Below are 15,047 nucleotides of genomic sequence, written 5' to 3' on the forward strand. Positions count from 1 at the left end.
GAAACAGTGAGTAGGGAGGAAAAGGACTTCTCTGTTTCTTCATCTAACTGAGAAACTAAAACTCCATCAATACGACAGAAGTCTTCTCAAGTGGTATGAGTGAAATGTCAGCCTTCGGGAGGACAGATGAAAAGGGCAGAATGTTCTAGGATACTCAAGAAAAACAAGTGAATCAGAGATCTGTGTATCAGCAGAGGGAAACATCAAATTTATCATCGGACTTGATTCTTTTCAAGCCTATTTCCAGGGAAACTCGAGCTGACTTGCTGTCTACACATCCTGAATCCAGGGTGGTGTCTGAGTTAGTCCCCTCTCTTTCCTTGGCCCTCTTCTCTGTTCCTCCAGTATCTGTGAGTGTCCTTCCCTACCTCTCCAGTTCTGCTCTCCCCATCTCTCCAGTCAGGACAGGTCACGTGTGTGTGTGTGTGTGTGTGTGTGTGTGTGTGTGTGTGTGTGTGCGCGCATATGCCATGGACCACATTAGGTTTGTGCAGACAATACTCAGGACACCCCATTATTCCATCTCTCTCTCCCCCACATGAAGACTTGATAAATTGAGGCTTATAGCATTTGGAAGATGGACGGAGGCTCTGTCCACTGTGAAGAGCCAAGCTGAAGCTCCAGGGCAGCCTCTTCCCACACACGTGTTTCTCCACACTTCTTCCCTTGCACCTCTCTCCACAGCTCCTCAACTTGCCTTTTCTTTCCTACTCTCCAAGACCATCCCATCTGCCCGGCCACTGCCGGCATTTCTACACTTTGTGACGCGTCCATGGCGGCCATTGGTTACGATTTATCAAACGCTAGAACTTGGTCTTCACAATCCCCTGATGGAGATGTGGCCAGGCTTAAGCCTAGGGGAGCAATCTAAGAGGTTGAAAGTGAGTTTGCACCCTCATGGGGTTAACTGCTCTTCTGTCTCAAAATTCAGGGCTCTTTTGGTATTCGCATTGCACGGAGCGCCTCTGTAGGGACTTTCCAATGTCAGAGTCAAGAGGATGCCACCCGCTGGGAGCGTCCCCTACCTGTGAAAGTACAATCTGATACTTGGAATGTTAAAGATTTTGTTCGGTGTGGATTTTTAAAAACTAATCTTTATTTAAACAAATTCTATTAAAATCTTATTTAGTTTGTCTCCCCAGGGGGTACCTCTTTTGCCTCTTGGTCTCACTACCTACAGCAAGAACCTCCTGCAGGGTCAGGCTGTGTGAGCTGGCAACAGGACTCCCAGCTGCCTACCTTCTCTGATCCTCGATCCTCGCTCTTACTGTTTGGTTCGGGCCCGAGATCTTCCAGAAAACCTGCCTGGTCAGAACAACCCTGGGAGAGCAGGTGGGCACCTGAGTAGGTGCTGGGGACAAGACATCACTTGCTTTTTGCCAGAGGGGCCGACAATGCTGCAGCAGACAGGTTGGCCGCCCGGCTGCTTTGAGGGAGTTAGCATAACGAAGCCCTTTTCTGGGAAGGGGGACTCTTCAGGCCCCGACTTCCATGGATTCCCTCCTCTTTGGCCTTTAGGAAAAGAGAAGGAACATTTCGATCAAGGTTTTTCTTAGAAAAGCCCTCCGTGGACCTGTTATGGGAAACGAAGCTGGTTTTGTTTTCTTTGATTAATCGCAGTGTCCTGTTTCCCAAAGCAAAAGTGGCCTTGGATCCCCCAAAAGAGCACAGCCTGTGCTGTGGAGGAGTCCCCAGGACCCGCAGCCCCGGTCCTCTCCCGCCGGTACCTGCCAGGGAGTTCAGGTTACTCCCCACTTCCCTTTGTGTTCTCGGCCGGTAGGAGCCGGGAGAGGTCTTTCAAGCTTTCTTTACAGTTCCTTGAAAGCTGGAGGGAGGACGGAGGACGCCAGCAGTGAATTATATAACAGCAAAGCCGTTTTAAAGCCACAGAGGCTTCCTATGGGCATGGGATAGTTCCCGGCCAGTTTCTGTTTCTGACTATACAGGAAAACGTACACATTCTGTGAAGAAGATCAAGGAGACCCCACCAGCCCTCCGACCCCTGCCCTCCCCTCTAGCTACTTCCTGTTCTTTCCTCGGAGAAATACAGTTCCCAGGATGATGATGGGGCGGGGAGGGGGAAGAGGAGGTGGGTAACGACAGTGGACAGCAGTAACAACAAAAATCTTCCAGAGCCCTTCCTGAAGAAATCTTGTTTGCTAATCTTGGGGGAGCAGCACTGTTATTCTGTGAGAAAGGAGAAGAGGGGGAGAAACAGTCTAAAGCATGTGGAAATCTTATAAATAACCAGCCCGGCCTTTTCTTTTCAGGGGAGCCCCGCCCTTTAAGCTGTGTATAAACCCCGGCTGTTTTCGTTTATCTATAAACTAAACACCCGTGGAAGTGTGTCACGTGCAGCCTCCATGGCCCCGTGATTCCACCTTCTCTTTGTTCCCGTTTTAGAGATGAGGAAACTGAGACTCACGGATTCCATGGCTTGCCTGGTATCCCAGCCCACCAGATGGTCAGCTAGCATTGCCAGTGTCACCCCAGGAACCCAGCTCCTTGCCTCTGGGTAGTGATTTTCACCTAAGGGCAATTTTGCCTTCCGAGGGAGGGGGGGACTTTGAGCAACATCTGGAGCATGTGTGTGTGTCCGTCCGTGTCCTTCTTCATACATTTGTCCATCTGTCTGTGTCCTGTTTCCAAAAACAAATGTGGCCCTTGGATCTCCTGAAGGAGCGCAGCATACGCTGTGAAGGAGAGGGCCTGGAGCGGTCAGTCTCACACAGCCCAGGCCTCAGGGACTAGCTCTTTGGCCTGTAGCTTCCGGAGAACTCAGGCTGCTCTTGTGTGTTACCAGTAGGGGCCTACAGCTGACACGGTAGTAGAAGGAGACTAGGGGTACTTACACATGACCCCCACCACACAGCTGGCCCCCCCAAAATGCACGTAGCACAGATGCCAAGAAGCCTTGGTCCATACTATACTAAACAACTGAGGGAAACTCTCAGCTTTGAGGGTTGCTAAGAGCTGTTCTGCCTCGCAGCAGGATTGGCCTCTCTCCAAAGGCTGCCCCAAGAGTCAAAGCTGCTGCTGTCCTGAATGCCTGAATGCCCTCTGGCTATGGTCAAGTGTTTTCCCCCACCACCACTACCACCACCAAGTTTACTGCAGGGACACACAGCAAGCTCATCAGCTGGATCTGACGTTTTATAATTTATAGTCGCAGGGCGCCTGTCTTCATTTAGTAGCAAGTCGGCTGGCATCCATCCTGCCAGGGAGGAAGCAGTTACAGAAGAGGCCCTGAGGCCCAGGCCAGCTGACAGCCCATGGTATTTGGGGATGGCTGGTGCTCAGGGGCACCTGGGAATAGGCCCGGCCTAGATGGCGCTGAGCACGCGGTACCCCTTCAGACCCATCCGTCAGCAGCAGGCCTTGCCAGAGGATGGCCTATTGAACATTTCCAGGAATAGCGCTGCCAACCCTGTCAACTGCTTTCTTGGAAATACACTCAATAAGGATGGCTGTCCTCCAGCAGGCAGAGCAGAAAGCCTGGCCTGGACCTCAGCACCAAGAACCGGCAGCGCCTGGAGGCAGGCTTCCTCAGGACTTTGGGAATGGGGTCTGTTCTTGTGGGGCTCCTTGGGGGACTTCCAGCAGTTTCTGAAGTCACTCAGGGTGGAAGGAGATGCAGGATGGCCTGCAGAATTCTTGGAACCGATTTCTTCAGACAACTTGTGTCCTTCACACGCAGAAGCTGACTTTTGTTTGTTTGTTTGTTTGTTTTGTTTTTCCCCAAATAGCAGCAGGCAGGAGAGTGACTGTCTGGCCAGGTCTTGTCGGCAGTGAGCCCTCATGACCTGGCAGTGTTAGCCTGTGCACCTTCTCTCGTATTTTACTCGCAAGGACGACCAAAGGAGCCCCAGAAAGGGGAATTCTTTCTTTCCTGTCCCCATATTCCAATCATTCTGAGAATATATCAAATACAAGACAAAAAGGAAAGGAAAAAAGCTTATAATTTAATTGTCTTGCTCCAACTGTATGCAAAATTAACCTTTTCCTTCACAGAGGCCTGATGTGCCTGTTGGCATGTGGCCACCCTGCAACCTCCCTTGACCTCTAGGATGGTTCAAGGAGGGGCATGAGTGGTGATGTTGAATTCAAAGGGCTCCCTATAGATCCAGCATGGGTGTCGTGCACAAAGAAGAGATCCAAAACGCTCTAGAGCATCCGGGAACTGCTTAATCATATTTTTTAAATCATGAGAGAATTAAAAGTTTATCATAGAGCAGCCTTTTATTTTGAAGAGCCACAAGAAAGCATTTGAGACCCACACAGAGTACCGTGAGCTAGGGAGTCACACAGCAGAAACTGTGGGATTCCCAGTTTGATTTAAATTTTGGCTAAACAAGAACTTACCTTTTGACATATGTCCCAAATATTTGTTGTCTTTTCAAAATGCAGATGAACGGGGCAGCATTTGTTTCATTAAATGATCAGGTTGTTAAATTGCGACAGGAAATATCAACACAGAATCAATATAAAAAAAAAATCCAGACAAGCAAGGGGAAGGAAGGAGAATAGAACTCAGGAAGAAAGAAAGAGAAAGACCGGAAAGAAGCAGAGACAGGCCTAGTGAAAGAGAAATAGCAGGCGGTCTGGTGAAGCCCACCGCCGCCGCTAGAGAGAGATGAGTCTCCAAGCTGTGACTGCATCATCTATGTTGATATTACCACAGATGGGGTTTTTCCAGAGACTGACCTCCTGTAGTAGAACCCTAGGCACCAGGCCAAGCCTGAAATTGGGACCCTTGTGTGCGAGACCAGGTGAGCAAGCAGACCTCTGGAAGCAGTCAGCTTTCCCTAAAATACTGAGAGTCATAGCAACGGATAGGTAGAGCTTCAGTCTGTCTGGGCTGGCATGATCAGGTCCCCGTTTTTCCTGCAAGGAAAGTGACTTTGAGTGGCAGTCCCCCTGTTAGTCTTGGTCTGTGTTCCTGAAGCCCACTGACTGCCTATACTTCACTCGCCGGAGCCTCTTCTACAGACACCCACCCGGCCTAAGAGTCCCCGATAAAAACCTGTGTGACTTTTAAACGTCTTTTGTCAAATACTGCCCTTTGATAGGGTGAGACCAGATCTTAGACCCAATCCAACGGCAGGACAGGCTCATTCGACCTCTCCCCACCTCTCCCCACCTCTCCCTATACAGCGTAGTCACGTTTTAAAGAACTGGGATCTGAACAGTCAAATGGACTCGGTTGCCACAATCGTGTGGAACGTTTTCTTGTTGTTGAAGATGACTCAGGACCCTCCAGCAGCTTCTGCTTCAGGGCCATCGTCTTGAGGAGCAGAAGTCCTGGCGTCCAGCGGCAGGCGCTTCTTGAGTTGCTAGCACCCTTCTCTTTTACCCACAGATGGAGGTCAGGGTGGCCTAACCCGGAGACGAAGGCTTGGCAGGCTTCTGAGGGTGGAGATGGGAACTGGGCCTTCTGACAAAAAGGCCTGCACAGGCTGAGCCTGCCAGCTGCTGTGCGTCCTGAGATGTTTGAAAAGAGGCTGCCTTTGGTTAACCCTTGCCATTTGGATGTTAAATGCCTACCCTCCCAGGTCCTCGAGGACCCGCCCTTAAAGGAGACTGGTGGACCTTTAGTCTCTGTCCTGCATCCGCCCCCCCCCACCCGTGTCCCGTGTGTGTTGTGTGTGTGTGTGTGTGTGTGTATGTGTGTGTGTCTTAAGTATTATTTCTCAGGGTCTCATCCACTATTTTTTGTTTTGTTTTGACACAAGATCTTCCACTGGCCTAGAACTCAACAAGCAGGCTAAGTTAGCTGGCCAGCAAACCCTACGGAACCCCTTGTTTCCGCTCCCCAGCCCTGGGATTACAAGTATTTACCCCCATGTCCAGCTTCTTAAAGTGGATCCTGGCATCCAGTTCTGGCCCTTATGTAGGAAAGGCAAGCAATTTGCCAACTGAGCTGTCTCTTCGATCCCTGCTTTTCTTCTTCTCTTCCTTTGCTTCCTAGCCAGGGGAGGAGCAGTTTGCTCCGCCATCCGCACACTTCCGTTGCAAACCAGAAGCCGCACAACCCAAGGCCTAACAGCAATGGGTCTTTCTGATGATGGGCTAAAACCGTGAGCCATAATAAACTTCCTGGCTTGAGGAGTAATTTGTTACAGTGATGGAAGACTGACTCTCATGCTGGACTGAGAAGCAGGTCCCACTGTAAATCCCAGGGGAGAGCAGAAGAGACACCACGTGGAATGTCACCCTGTGCCAAGACCTTATTGCAGGCACTGGGGACATTCAGGCCAGCCACATAGGACAGTACCAGGAAACAGCCAACGTTTACTGAGAAGCTGTTCTGACTGTGCATGAACAGTATCCCAATCAATCTTCAACTCCTCCTGCAGGGAGCTGATATCATCACTGCTCGTTAGTGTTATTGAGATTGATAAGAACAGCAGTATTAATAGGAATGAATACTTATTGCCACATAATTTCTAAGACAGAGAAGTAATGGCTTCAGCAGTTAAGCTGTTGCCTGGAAAGTCAGTTGATGACCGAGGGTGAGGGTTGAGATTCATTTCGGGGCTCCCTTACCTCTGGACCCGGCGCCTTCTGTGCCGTTTGTGCCCCACTGCAGGGCCTGAAGCCTAGCTGCCTCACTCACCACCTACATGATGCTTTATGCTTACATGAGTGACTTTACGCCCCTGTGCTTTCTCAGCGTGTGTGGAGAGGGGGTAGGAACGGCGCCTCACTCTCGGAACTGTGAAGAATCAGTGAGTTCACGTTAGTGATTGTTACCACTGCTTCTGATGCTTTTTAATTTTAGTTATGCCAGAGGAGCTGGTTGGGCATGCCAGCTGTCAGTGTTGTCTGTCTGGAGGGCACAGAGGACGCAGTCCTTCCTTTCCTGTCTTCAGCCTTTCCATTCACTAATAAGTGGTTATTTGGTTCTGAGGTAGACAGTCCAAGATGGCTGCCTCTAGGCCAGGAGGGCCGTACGTGGAACACCAGTCATAGGAGACTGTGTTCTTCCTTTGTGTCTATTCAGATTCTGCCAGTTGAAGTGTTATCCAATGATAATGACAACAGATCACATCCACTAAGGGATTACAGGGTCCCTTTTTGTATTTTGGGTCACCTGATTACCTCAAGCAAGATTAGGAAGTAGTTAATGGAACCCTCTTTATATACAGCTAAAGAACTCGGGCCCAGAGGTGCAAATTGACTTGTTCAACATCAAAAGGTGGGTTTGCTGAAGTTCAGACCCCAGCAGAAGGCGTCCCAAGACATAGTTGTAAGCTCTGTGCTTACTTCCCAATCTCTGTGGTTTCTGTGTGACTCATTGTCTGGGCGGTATCCATACGTGCTTCCACTTGTGAAGAAGGTATTGGTTGTCACAGAAAGCACCAAATACTCTCTGTGAGAGAATTTCTGCGAAGAACGGATTTCTTTAAGTTTATTCTCTATGTCTGTTAGTGATGGGTACTAGTCAGGATCTGTCCGTGAGACAAACACAGTGCTGTAACAAATATGCCCCCAGAGTTAAGTGGTCTATCACAGTGAAGATTTCCTCCCAGAAAAGCAGAAGGAAACCTTCCTTCGAGCGCTCACTCAGGGATCCAGGCTGTTTCCACCTTGTGCCTTGTCCCCTTGTTTCCATGGTCACAACCAAATGAGATGAAAAAAAAAAAAAAACGAATAAATGCCCTGACCTGCATTACACATACCTTCAGTTCCCTCATTGGCCAGGAGAGTGATATGGCTCCAACTAGAGCAGGTAAGGAAGTTGAGGAGCATGTGGCCTTTTGCTTCCCAGATCCTCCATGAGCGCTCCCTCAGTGAGCAAGCCTCAGTCATAGCCCCAGGTCAGGAACAAACGAACCCTGTGAAAGAGCCCTCTTCTTATCAATTATGGTCACGTATTTATTGGATGGAGGCACTTTTAATCTGTCTTCATCCAATAAATATTTTTTCTAATGTTCCCTCTCTCCCAGGCATTTTATTTCTGGGGATATCAGTGAATGAATCAGGAAAACACCACCCCTTCAGAGAGTTAGCCTTCTCTTAGCAAATAGGGAAGACATACAATAAACATAGAAAATAAGAAAGGAGAAGGATGGCTTGTGAATTGTTGGGTAAAAAGGTGGAACATAAAACATGGAAAGACTGTGCATGTAAGTATACATGTGTAACTGTATGTATGTGTTCGTTTGCATGTGTGTTAATGACTATGTAAGTGTCTGAGTGTGTACAAGTGTTTGTGATTGTGATTATGTGCATGTGTGTGTACGTGTATGAAAGGGTGTATGGTTGTGTACGTGTGTCTAAGGGCATGTATGTATGTAGTGTTTCTGTAATAAACAGTGAGCCTGTGAAGTGTGTATGAATGTGTATGTGTGCACATGTGTGTAAGACTGTATAAGTGTGTGTTTATATAAGCATGTATATGAAATATTTGTATAAGAGTGTGTGGGCCTGTGAAAGTATGTGTGTGTTTGTATGAATGTGTTACTGTATGTACTCATGAGTGTGTAAGACTGTATAAGTGTGCACAGATTTGTGCATGTGTAAGTGTGTATTTGTTTAAGTGTGTGTATATTTCTAAGATTATGTGTACATGCACAAGTGTATTTGTGTATGTGTGATATTTAACTGTATGTGTATGTGAGTGTGTATGTGTGTATAACTATGTGAGTATATGCATGTAAATGCATGTGTGTATGTGTGTGTTAGTGCATGTAAGCATGTGTGAATATGGATGTGTGTGTGTGTGTGTGTGTGTGTGTGTGTGTGTGTAGGGGAGCAGTTTTAAACATGATGGGCTAGGACAGGCTTTCTGGGAAAGTATTGTCGGCCCGAGGCCCAAAGAATGTGAAGAACGCAGCAGAGCTGGGGTACAGGCCTTCTGGGAAGAGTGGGTGATCCAAAGGCTCTGAGGCAGACAAGCACCTTGCATGTTGATGAGCAGTGAACCCGTTACAGTGGCTTCAGAGTGGAGCACTGGGAGCTGCAGTCCTGGTTTGGGGACACTGACCCTTTGGGGTATCATAGCCAGTGTAAGAATGTTTGCTGTTACAATACTAGCCCCTCCACCCCCTCCCCAACCTCTAACACACTGTACCTCTGCTCCTCACAGCGACTCTCAAACTTGAACAGGCTTTGGAATCACCTGGGAGACCAAGCAGACTTCTGCTGTACATGTCCCTACATTGCTGGCGGGAACGGAAAACCTGAAGTTCCAGCAGCATCCAGGGGATACAGTTAATGAGCTTATGTCCCCACCAAATTCACATGCTGACTCCTATCCCGGTCTGGTAGCATCTATTTACCTGGGGAATCCTTAATTCGTCTTCAGTAAATATTCGCGGAATGAGGTTAAGCCCTCTGGGACATGACAGGCTCACAAGATCAGAACCCTTCGGAGTGGAATTAATGCCACAGAAGTCCCAGGGAGGGTGGAGCTCAATGGCTGAAAGGACTTCCTGTTCTTGTCGGGGACCTGAGTTCAGTTCCCAGCACCCACATCAGGCAGCTAATACTCCAGCTCTGGGAGAGGGGGCTGTCAGATCCCTCCGAGCTCCTCGGGCAACCTGCTCACATGCATGCATGTGTATGCAAACACATAATTAAAAATAATAGAAAATAGATCTTAATAAGGAAGGAAGGAAAGAAGGAAGAAAGGAAGGACGCAGTCACTAAGAGCAGGCTGGCTGGCCCTTCCACCATGTGAAAATGAAGACAGTAGTCGGCATCATCTCTGGCTAGGAAGAGAGCAGACTCCAGGCCCAGGTCCTGTTTTGAACTTGGGCCTCCAGCCTTCACCAAACTGTGAGATACGTTTGGTGTTTAAACCACCCAGGGAGTGTGTTCTGTTACAGACTGACGGAGTGTAGCGCCTGCACTATGGGATGATAAGCAAGCCGGGAACCAGGCTGGAGATTTAAACACATAAAGACACACAGGTCATCCTTGATACAAGACGCCTCTTTATTGTGCTCCAGGGACGCTTATATAGGAATCCTTAACTGATAGCCACGCCCCAACTCCTGGGATTTCCAGCTGTAAAACCCACCAGAACCCACTCCCCTGCCATCAGGAACTCATGAGGGCCTCGTGCTCAGAGTAGCTGCAGCCACAGGAAAACAAGTTGTTTTGCTCCGTTCACTCCAGCAGGCAAAGGGTCTGAGGCAGGCAAAGAAAGTCAAGGGGCCAGGGGTCTGCGGCCCCCAGAAACAGAGACTTGGGGTCACACTGACTCGGGGCTCCACTCTGGGAGATGAGCGCCATCTTTTCCATGAGACTCTTGGTTTTTGTTTTCACGATGCTGGAGCTCAACCCCGGGGCCCTGCACGTGCTAAGCAAGTGCCCTGCGTCTCAGCCCCGCTTCCAGTTTCCTCCTCATGTTAGACCTTCCCACTCCCCCAGGACCACCTGCCCTCATTCCTCACACAACAGCCACACCAATTACAAGGCCTAACGCAAGACCCCAGGTTCTCGCTCAGAAAAACAGAGGAGAAATGGGCATTTTCTGACTGTAAACATTGCCGTTGAAAAGCATTTTACTATCAAAAGTTGATAAGTGTAGTAACATTAAATAACTATAGATTCTTAATGGAAAAGATATTCTGAGGTCATAATTTTGTGTAATAAGCAAATACTCTACATTGTTGCGTTGACCTGGCAAGTCATAAGCTGTTTCAGGCTTGCTCTCTTGCCTATTCACTTAAATGGTGACGATCACCCGTTCAGCAAATCCATTTTCAAATGACGCCATCGAAAGCAATGCCAGTTGCTGTTGGCCAAGGGAAAACCAAATACTTTCAGATAAATTTAACTTTGATAATAAAATCCAATACAGGTGTTCCTGGAAACAGGTGTTCCTGGAGACAGGTGTTCCTGGAGACAGGTGTTCCTGGAGACAGGTGTTCCTGAAGACAGGTGTTCCTGGAAACAGGTGCCATGACTTCATAGGCCGATGATGTCAGGGTATAGAGTTCTGAAAAATGACTTGAAATATGAATTTTAGTAAACCTTGTGGTGAAAACATGTGGAGGACTACTTTTATGAAAGATTTAGCTCTTTTTACAGTCAGCTTCAAATATTTCAGTATTAATTATTACGTTTTCTGATAGATCCTGAGATGTGTGTAACTGGGGGTCGTCATGGTTTGTATATAATTTAGGATGTCTTTTTGTGTCCTTAGTGGCCGTATATCTTCAGGCACCCGGGAAATTAATTCAAAGGATATTTAGCCAGTAGCTGCCAGTTCATCGGAAACTCTGTATGAAGTTGGTGTTTCATTGTGTCAGACAGAACGATCTTCATATTTAAATTCTATTTCCAAGCCTGTGGAAGTGCGGCTTGTAATGCGCCACCGGTTCTCAAAACCAGAGGTTCTAAACAGCTGAAAATAACGGCAACAGTCTCACTATGTAGCTCAGAGTATCCGGAAACTCACAATCCTCCTGCCTCTGCTCAGGCACCCCTAGTGTCCTTTACTGGCACGTGCCTGTGAACGTTCTTATTTATTAATTAACTTTATTAAATTTATTAATAACTTACTGAGGAACTTTCTCCCTGGGCATCAGCAGCCACTGTCCCGGTGTTGACTGGAGAGTTACTATTTGTCTAGATGCCACAGGGAAAGTCATGGATGGGCAGAGAAGCTGTGTCCACCATGTTCCCCATGCTGCCCTCAGAGGAGGCCCTCCTCCCTCCCACAGCTGTTACTGCTGCTGACCCTGCCTCCACTACTCCGGTTGGCACAATCACCTTAGACTCAGGCCCCGCTTGTCACTCTTCCAGCTTACACGTGGGTCCTACCATTGTTATACTCACAAGCTGAGCTTGCCCGTGGATGGTAGCTTTCTGTTACTATAACAAAATGTCCCCGGGTGATTAATTCAGGAAGAGGGAAAAGTTCGTTTCAACCTCCAGGTTTGGAGTTTCTTCCCCATAACTGGGTGACCCCATTCCTTTGGACCTGTGACCATCGTGGAAGCGTGTGATGGAGTAGTTACGCTTTCGCACACATTATCCACAGTAAAGCGTCTACTCCAGTCCAGGAAGTCTAGCGTACCCCACCTCTCACTGGATGGGTATGTGACAAGAAGACATCAAAGACCGTTCTCTCAGCAAATGTCCAGGGTGTGGACTCTGGTGTCATTCATTAATCTTCACGATGTACTTTCAGTCACTAGGCCCGTTCATCCTGCAACAGCACAGCCTCATACGGTTTGGCCAGTGTCTTCTCGTTTCCTGCTTCCTCTGCTAACCGTAGATTTGCTGTGTCTTTGCTTTCCCCTTTGTCTGCCTTGTAATTCTGTGTTTACTGAAACATCATTGTTCATGCGCTGTCTGTCTGTGTCTGTTGGTGTTGCGGCAGTAGGAATGTTTGGCTCCTGAGACCTACACCACTTGTGGCCTGGGATTTTATGCATTAGATTTTCTGACAGTTGTACTAGACTATAAACTCCACAAAGGCAGGGATCACATCTGTCTACGTCATGACTGTGTACTCCAGGCCTAGAGCGGGGCCTGGCATGAAGAACATGCTCATTTAAACCCCCTTGAAGAAAAAAATACAGAAAAATTAACTATGTAATTGCTACTATTTCTTTCTTTTCTTTCTTTCTTTCTTTCTTTTCTTCTTTTTTTTTTTTTGGTTTTTTGAGACAGGGTTTCTCTGTAGCTTTGGAATCTGTCCTGGAACTCACTCTGTAGACCAGCCTGGCCTCGAACTCACAGAGATCTGCCTGCCTCTGCCTCCTGAGTGCTGGGATTAAAGGTGTGCACCACCACCCAGCTATTTCTTTCTTTTTCTTTTTTTGAAAACTTTTCTTTAAGATTTCACTTATTGTGTATACAGTATCCTGCCTGCAGGCCAGGAGAGGGCACCAAATCTCACTACAGATGGTTATGAACCACCATGTGGTTGCTGGGAATTGAATTCAGGACCTCTGGAAGAGCAGACAGTGCTCTCAACCTCTGAGCCATCTCTCCAGCCCTTGCACTACTATTTCTGTAGTTATTTATTTTCTTTAAAACAAGTCATGTAAAGCTTATGTTTGACTACACTTTAAAATGCCCGTATAAAAAGGATGTTTGGGATGACTTACCTTACTGCGAAACCGACTCTTTAGGAAAGCGGCAGGTGTTTGTCCTGTGGCTTCACACGTCCTCGGGCACATTGCCCCCACCCCAGTCTGCAGAGGCAGTTCATGGAATACATGTCATCATCACTCAATACTTATTGAGCAGACCAGGGGCCACCAGGTGTGAGGCCGGAGATGGGCAATGACACCGTCACGTCTGACCCATCAGAACAAACAGAGCTGGGAAGTCAACAGGAAACAGACTCACTGATTCATAATGTAGGCAAGTACAGATCCATAGCGGCCTGAGGAGGGGTGTCAGGGGAAAGGGGGAGACCCAGAGGCGCGCAGTGGCTGTTCCAAACCCGCACATATTCCTCTTGACTGTAGGGTCAGAAAAAGCTGCTGCCCAGACCCTGTCTGGTCTCAGATCCCAGATAAGGCCTAGAAAGGTAGTACTCTGTAAAAGGAGTATTACCAACCCTGATTATGGAGAACTGATAAAACCGGAAGAATGGATCAAGAGACTAGCAGAAGATTAGAAAAAAAATTAAAGAATTAGAATGGTGTGATCCAAAGCACACATACTCAACACTTGAGAAAGAACAGATATGGTAAAGATTAAGAATCTTCTGTAGGCAATGGTGTTAGGATCTCTCCAGTTTGGAAAACCATGATATACTCAGGACACATCAACGGGAATGGGGAGGGAGCAGATTTTCGATCGGAAAGTACATACAACATGCATGCAGAAAGTTGGGCACGAAAGTCATCTCAACTAGTACATACTCAGGTCTTATGAAAAGCTGGAACCTATTCAGGTCACCTGACCAATCACCTTGGGCTTCATTCCTATTGGATGCCTTTGGCTTGGGGTAACTGGTATGGCCAGGACAACAGTGGCACAGAAAGCAAAACGGCAAGGTCACCATTTCCAGAAGTTGCCAAGGAGCCAGTAGGTTCCATAGTGGATTCTGATGGTTACACTTTGACACTGAGAATAAAGATTGGGTTGTAGGCCGAGGAAACCTTGGGAACACCTGGTTACCGCCAATTTTAAACATCCCATGTGAGTTTATTTGTTATATAAGATCAACAATCGACCCTCAGTTTTTTAAGGCAAAAAAGCCAGAGATTATTTATGACCAAATTTTCCAACAAGTCCCAGAAAGCCGATTCACAGAATAGCTACTGTTTATTTTTTTTATTGCTGTCTTTCATGGGGACTTTGCTCAACTCTTAGAGGAACAATTTTGTGATTAGCCTGAACGAGGGTTGGTTGCGGTGAGGTTGGGGTTTCCTGACTGCCTTGAGAGTAAAATGCTCTCCTTGCTGAGGAAAACAAGCAGAACAGCCCAACCCTCCGTGACTCTTTCCAGAACCCTCTGTGGACAACACATGTCCTAGAATTGCAGAGGCCCGGAGCTTGCAACACATATTCCAGGGATATGTTGGTACAGCTCAGCTGTGGGAGCCTCTTTGTGTAAGAGAGAGAGAGAGAGAGAGAGAGAGAGAGAGAGAGAGAGAGAGAGAGAGAAGGTACATAGAGGTTTCTAAGCTGATACTTGGAAAATCTATTGACGGAGCAGAAGCCTAAGGGACACGCTGGTATTTGCCTTTCAAGTCCTTGCTAAGGACAAACAGGGCACCCTCTGCAGCTCTACCCAAGAGGAACTATGTCTATTTTTCATTTAACCCTTAAGGGAGAAGCACCTCAACACCCAATAAATCTTCTTAACCTTATTAAAATGAAAAGTAATGAAGTAGACGTCTGTAAATGAAAGAGAAGCAGCTTTTCTCTGACAGTCCTTGTGTAGGACACAAGTTGTAGTTTTTACGTATTGGTCTTTAAAAAATATATTTTTTAAATGACTTGTTTTCTTAATCTCATGTGTATTGGTGTTTTACCCGCATGTATGCCTTTGTGGGAATGTTGAGTTCCCTGGAACTGGAGTTATAGATAGTTGCGAACTGTCATGTGGGTGCTAGGAATTGAAC

This window comes from Myodes glareolus, chromosome 26, assembly GCF_982192425.1.
Source record: "Myodes glareolus chromosome 26, mMyoGla1.1, whole genome shotgun sequence".
Lineage (NCBI taxonomy): Eukaryota > Metazoa > Chordata > Mammalia > Rodentia > Cricetidae > Myodes > Myodes glareolus.